Below are 6,640 nucleotides of genomic sequence, written 5' to 3' on the forward strand. Positions count from 1 at the left end.
AAAAAAAAAAAGCCACTCTACTTACTGGTGGCAGGAGAGTGTGTGTATTATTAATCAAATAGAGAAGAATATCGCATGAAAAATATAGTCAGCCTTTCATATCCATGGAGCCAACAAAGTATGGATCGAAATATTAGAGAAGAAAAATGGAAGGTTGTGTCTGTACTGAACATGTACAGACTATTTTTCTTGTCATTATTACCAATACAGTATAACAATACAGTTATAACAGTATAACAGCTCTTTACATAGCATTTCCATTGTATTAAGTAATCTAGAAATGATTTAAAGTATATAGGGGGATGTATGCAGGTTACATGCAAATAGTATGTCATTTTATAAGAGGGATTTGAGCATCTGAGGATTTTGGTATTCAAGGGGAATTCCTGGAACCAATCACCCAAGGGATGACTGTATAATGTAACAAGGCCAATGATACAAATAACATATATGCAGATTATGGATAGCATACTAAAGGTATGAATATTCAGCTGAGTTTTGAAACTTTTAGTTACAGCAAACACAACTGATCAGATATTCCCAGTAAATTGTGAAAAACTTTATTGATATTTAAACTGATGTACAATAAGTCATAAAGTGCATGAATTGATGAGTTTTGAAATGTGTGTGTATCTGTGAAGCTGCCACTACAGTCAAGATAAACATCCTCGGCTGGGTGCAGTGGCCCACACCTGTAATCCCAGCACTTTGGGAGGCCAAGGCAGGCGGATCACCTGAGGTTGGGAGTTCAAGACCAGTCTGACCAACACGGAGAAACCCTGTCTCTACTAAAAATACAAAAAATTAGCTGGGCATAGTGGTGGGCACCTGTAATCTCAGCTACTTGGGAGGCTGAGGGAGGAGAAGTGCTTGAATCCAGGAGGCAGAGGTTGCGGTGAGCTGAGATTGTGCCATTGCACTCCAGCCTGGGCAGTAAGAGTGAAACTACATCTCAAAAAAAAATTTTTTTTAAAGATAATCCTCCTCAAAATTTTCTCCTGGTACTTCTCAACTCCCCTGCTCCTACCTTCAGAGACAAATGATCCACTTCTTGTCATTATAGATTAGTTGGTATTTTATATAATTTTCTAAAATAAAATCATACAGCATGTTTTTTTCACTTAGTGTGGTAATTTTGGGATTCATTCATGTTATATCCACAGTTCATTCCTTTTTATTGCTAACCAGTATTCCACTGTAGGAATATATTAAATTTGCTCATCTATTCATCTGCTGACAGAAATTTGGGTTGTTTCTACATTTTAGCTTTGTGTAGATACATGCTTTCATTTCTCTTGGATACTCTAAAAACTAAAAAGAACTAAAATTGTCCTTAGTGTTTCCAAACTACGACATTTACTGCCTTTCTCATTATTTTTCTAAATGATGTGGACCAAGGTATCAATTTTATGTAAGGCCAAAATACCTTAACTACCAAAAATACATGATCTTACCATCTTTTTTGCCCTCTGGGAAATTATATTGCTATTTACATGAAAGGAGAGAAATGTAAGAAAGGTCAATGGCTTACGGCTGGGTCTTGGTTCCATAAAAGTCCACTAAATAAAGCAGGCAAACTCATGTTTTCTTTTATGAACCACCTTGGAAAGTTTCCTCCAGAACAAACTGGGATCCTTGGTTTTACTTATAGCGCAGATACCTCTGATTCCAATGTGTCCCAGATTAGCTAAGATTTACAAGCTCAATGGGAAAAGCTACCACATTTTTGTATTATTACAGAAGAAAATGAGCTAAAAATACTTGCTTCAGTTAGAAAAAAAACTATTTGACCTTTGAAATACAGAACAGAAGCATGATTATGTTTTGGCTGAATATCCTATAACTTATTTCCCCAGTTTTGAAAGTCTGTCAAACTATTTATCCTAGTTACCTTTGGGAAAACAGAAGTTTAGCAAACTTGTATTTTTAGTCCAGTATTCTAATTTTAGGCATTGGGTTCAGTATAAAATAATCCAAAAACGTCTTAGAGATAGACATAACTTTCAACATGAAATGTTTCAAATGAAATCAGTTTTTGTAGACAATCCAATTATGTCCCAAGGCTTATGGCTCAGGACATAATTGGATTGTCTACAAAAGAGCTGTGCCAGATTTACCCAATTACAAAATAATGTTGATATTCATTGAAAATGTGTTTTGATAAAATTATTGAAATGTATTTGGCATTTTTTTTACACAGGTATAAGATGTATATAGGCTTATTAAGTGTAATAAAATGGAGACTTTACATAAAATGTATTTTTGATTAAAAATTCAGATTAATTCGAGCTCATGCTTATCCATATTAAGATTATTTTTTTAAAGTAACTAGCAAAATGTCTAGATAAGCCTGAAACAAATTTTCACTGTTTTACATCTAAAATTTTTCATTTCCTGCGGTAACTTCACTTTCACATTTACAATCCTTTGCTAAGAATACAAGGAATTACAAAGTTTACTCACAATGGAAACACATGCTTTGCCTGTTCCTCCCTAGAAGCAGGACACCTTATAGGAGAAAGTCTTTTTCAGCTGTCTAAGTTCATGGTCACTCTCCTTCAAAATCTGAGTAGGTAAAGCCCAGAGTAGGATACATTCTAAAACTTCCATGTCACTTCTAAGATCTGCCTCCTGAAACCTTCGTTATTCGAGTGTGTGTACATTTGCCCTGTGTGTTTGTGTGGGAGGTAGAGGTTGCTGTTTTTTGGCTAGATTGAACTACAAAGACGTATGTTAAGAAGGGGAGAAAGGGCTGGCCTGTTTTCTTATATAAATATATGTAATTTTCCTATCCCATGTCTAGCAATTTCCTTTATCAACAATAATTTATTTATCTTCCTTACTGAACCCAATGAAACATATTATGTTCATTGCATATACACAATAATTAACATAAGAACTAATGACTTAAGGAGCTAACTACCTAGTCAATGTTACTTTCTTAAAGCAATTCTGTCTTTAGCAAATACTGCATTATATAAGAGTATATCTGTTTCTGGATAATAGATGGCATAGGATAACAGGCTTTTTGTGGGGAGGGTGGTAATCAATTTGTTTAAGTAAGGTTAACATAGTGAACTGGAAATCCAAATTTAGAAATGCAAAAGAACTCTAAAAATACATGTCTTCTAATAGTTTGTCTTACTGATAGCGGTTTATGTCACCAATTCTAAAAATAGAAAAAAAAGTGCCATTTCTTCCGACTGTTTAAGATAGGGGTCTGGCCATACCCCATTTTCCAACACAGCTTTAAACTGTCATAGAACATTTCATTATTTCTGGAGTCATTAAAACACTGAGCCAATGCTTTATATTTTTAATGTTCATGCCATTTACCAAAGAAGTTTTAACTTCAGAACAACTTTTTTGATTAAAAAAGTATACCCATAGATTTTGGGACAGTTATATAATATGATCATTTTAAACTCTGAAAAGTCACATCTAAAACAGGATGGCAGTTTGGTGTTCCCAGCATTATCCTAGGATTCTACACTCCATCTAAAAGACGTCTGAAGTTAGGTTTTTTGTAATCTGTATTACTTAATCAGGGACTCAAAGTTATTATGGCACTGTTCAAATAACAAGGAAGAGGCAAGTTTAAAAAAAACAAATGAAATAATCAATTAAAAGTATGCGGAGTATGAGGGTAAATCCTCCCTCTTACGCAAAGTTTTCAACTTGTGTAAGTTTTAACCCATTGAAAATAAAATATAAAATATATTCAGAGGAAAACATTCAAATAAACCTGATTTATTTAATATTAGAACTTCAAAGAGAAAGACGTTAGAAAAAGTGTTAACAGGGTTTTGAAACAGCTTTCTAGAGTGTGCTAACATGAAAGACAGTGTGAAGGGAAAAAGGCCAAATACTTTATTTTTACTAAATTCAGGGAAAAAATTATTGTTGGCAATTGTTTCACATGGCTCCGAACAGTGGTATTATTTTGTTCTTGTTAACTAAAACTGTGAACCAATGAACCTCTTCACTATTGAGAGGTAATGATGCAGTACAATATCCTCAACCGCAATACTGTGGGCTTTATCATTCATTAAGCCAGTCACTGACCCGAGTGTCTATTCATTACTACCCATAAGGAATGGGAACTATACATTATTCAATAGCTGCAAAATATTTATGCTGTAATTTCTATACAGATTGAAGCAATTACTTGCCCAGAAACAAAAGTAATCCCACATCATATTTTTGACCACCTAAATTGGAATTACATGGGCTACTGAGTTAAGACACCCTTATAGAGCAGACTTATTTCTATTTCTGGGAAATTTCAAGAATTCTTTAATTTTTTTTTTTTTTTTTTTTTGAGGCAGAGTCTCACTGTGTCACCCAGGCTAGAGTGTAATAGCATGATCTCAGCTCACTGAACCTCTGCTTCCCAGACGTGGGCCATCCTCCCACCTCAGCCTCCTGAGTAGCCGAGACTATGGGTACAGGCCACCATGCCCAGCTAAGTTTTCTATTTTTAGTAGAGACAGGTTTTCACCATATTGGGGAGGCTGGTCTCTAATTCCTGACCTCAGGTGATTGGCCTGCCTCAGCCCCTAAGTGTCTAGATTACAGGTGTGAGCCACTGTGCCCTGCCTCAAGAATTCTTACAAGGGCACTTAGGAATAAATCTTGCCCTAAGTCTTAAAAGAGAAATGAAGAATCTTTACTGGTAAGAAAGGGGATCAGCAAGGTTTTCACTATGGGGAAAAGCTTGTGAGCAGAGTAAGAGCAACAAGGCAGCAGAGTGCACTTAGCTAATGGAAGAGTAATTGGCTTAACTGGAACCAGTGAGTGAGAAAGCTACTGATGACAGACCACGAGCCAGTTGCAGAGTTAAACTTGATCTCATAGATACTAGCAAACCACAGACATTAAGAACCATATTCTTTTTCTTTTTTTGACATGGAGTCTTGCTCTTGTCACCCAGGCTGGAGTGCAATGACACAATCTCGGCTCACTGCAACCTCTACCTCCCGGGTTCAAGCCTATTCTCCTGCCATAGTCTCCCGAGTCACTGGGATTACAGGCATGTGCCACCATGCCTAATTTTTATATTTTTAGTAGAGATGGGGTTTCATACCATGTTGGCCAGGGTGGTCTTGAACTCCTGACCTCGTGATCCACCTGCCTTGGCCTTCCAAAGTGCTGGGATTACAGGTGTGTGCCACTGCGCCCAGCTTTTTTTTTTTTTTGAGACAAAGTTTCATTTTTGTCACCCAGGCTGGACTGCAATGCCACAATCTCAGCTCACTGCAACCTCTGCCTCCCAAGTTCAGGTGATTCTCCTGCTTCAGCCTCCTAAGTAGCTAAGATTATAGGCACCCAGCTAATTTTTGTATTTTTAGTCGAGACGGGGTTTCACCATGTTGACCAGGCTGGTCTTGAACTCCTGACCTTAGGTGATCCACCTGCCTCAGCCTCTCAAAGTGCTGGGATTACAGATGTGAGCCACTGTGCCCAGCCCAAGAACCATATTCTTAAGCATAAGAAAAGGTAGATGTGTTCACACTCAGGGGGGACTATCTTTCCTCTAAGTGCTTCTCTCAAAAGACCTTTAGACAGGGGCTAGAGTGCATTCCTAAACCCACTGGCTCAAAAGGTCTCTCCAATTTACAAGGGAGCACTGATGTGTAACAAAGAGATATGACTACAATATATCATTAACTGCTCAATCTTACAAGGCAAAGATGTTTACAGTTTCAAAAAGTTTCTTGAGAATAGAAACTGCTTTTGAAACATAAAAATCATGAATATATCAAAGGGAAATCAAAATGTTAGCTCTGAAAGGATGAATTTTTCCAAAATTCTGCCAACATAATGTAATAAATTGAGGTGATAATTGCCATATTTAATTAAGAAGATATATGAATGCCTTTAAAGTTTTATTTTTCAAAATTTACATTTTGACATCACTTGGGCTATGGATCTTAGCTGTTCATTAACTTCACCCATACTGACATTAGTGTACACAAACACAACACCCTACAACAGCACATGATTTGTTAATCCTACTGGAAGTACTTAAAGACAGCTTTTGTATTAATTCATAATAAGCATTCTGAAGTTTGGATAGCTTTCCACATCCCACAGCATATGAGGTATATGATTACAAAATGACACTGATCTCACTATTGCTTGTTAACTCAGCTGCATTAATATCTATTAGAAAACTAAAACTTAAAAAAAACAGTAACTTTGAACAATGGTGTCTAATGTTCAGATACTGAGTGATGTCTTTATATACTCTTTTCTTTGGGGCTGAAAAGTCCTTTTTAGCTTTCTTGATTATCCTGAGAAACACTATTTAAAGCCATCTTCACTTAAGATATGACTCTTCTGGCTGGGCACGGTGGCTCACGCCTGTAATCCCAACACTTTGGGAGATCAAAGGAGGCAGATCACGAGGTCAGGAGGTCAACACCAACCTGGTTAACACGGTGAAACCCCGTCTCTACTAAAAATACAAAATATTAGCTGGGCGTGGTGGCGGGTTCGTGTAATCCCAATCCCAGCTACTCTGCAGGCTGAGGCAGGAGAATCGCTTGAACTCAGGAGCACAAGTTGCAGCGAGCTGAGAATGAGCCACTGCACTCCAGCCTAGGTGACACAGTAAGACTCCGTCTCAAAAAAAAAA

General features: G+C 37.0%; 1 protein-coding gene and 1 long non-coding RNA gene across 13 annotated transcripts in view; both read right to left on the reverse strand.

The window, feature by feature from the left end:
- Positions 1-6,640, reverse strand: part of YAP1 (Yes1 associated transcriptional regulator) — a 132,414-nt gene that overhangs the window by 15,255 nt on the left and 110,519 nt on the right. The window lies entirely within an intron of this gene.
- Positions 4,890-5,371, reverse strand: LOC108307641. Its single transcript, XR_001826615.1, has 2 exons — positions 5,329-5,371; positions 4,890-5,048 (listed from the first exon to the last, which is right to left on the reverse strand). It is a non-coding gene; the product is annotated as an uncharacterized LOC108307641 (long non-coding RNA).

Source organism: Cebus imitator, unplaced genomic scaffold (genome assembly GCF_001604975.1).
Source record: "Cebus imitator isolate Cc_AM_T3 unplaced genomic scaffold, Cebus_imitator-1.0 Scaffold79, whole genome shotgun sequence".
Classification (NCBI taxonomy): domain Eukaryota; kingdom Metazoa; phylum Chordata; class Mammalia; order Primates; family Cebidae; genus Cebus; species Cebus imitator.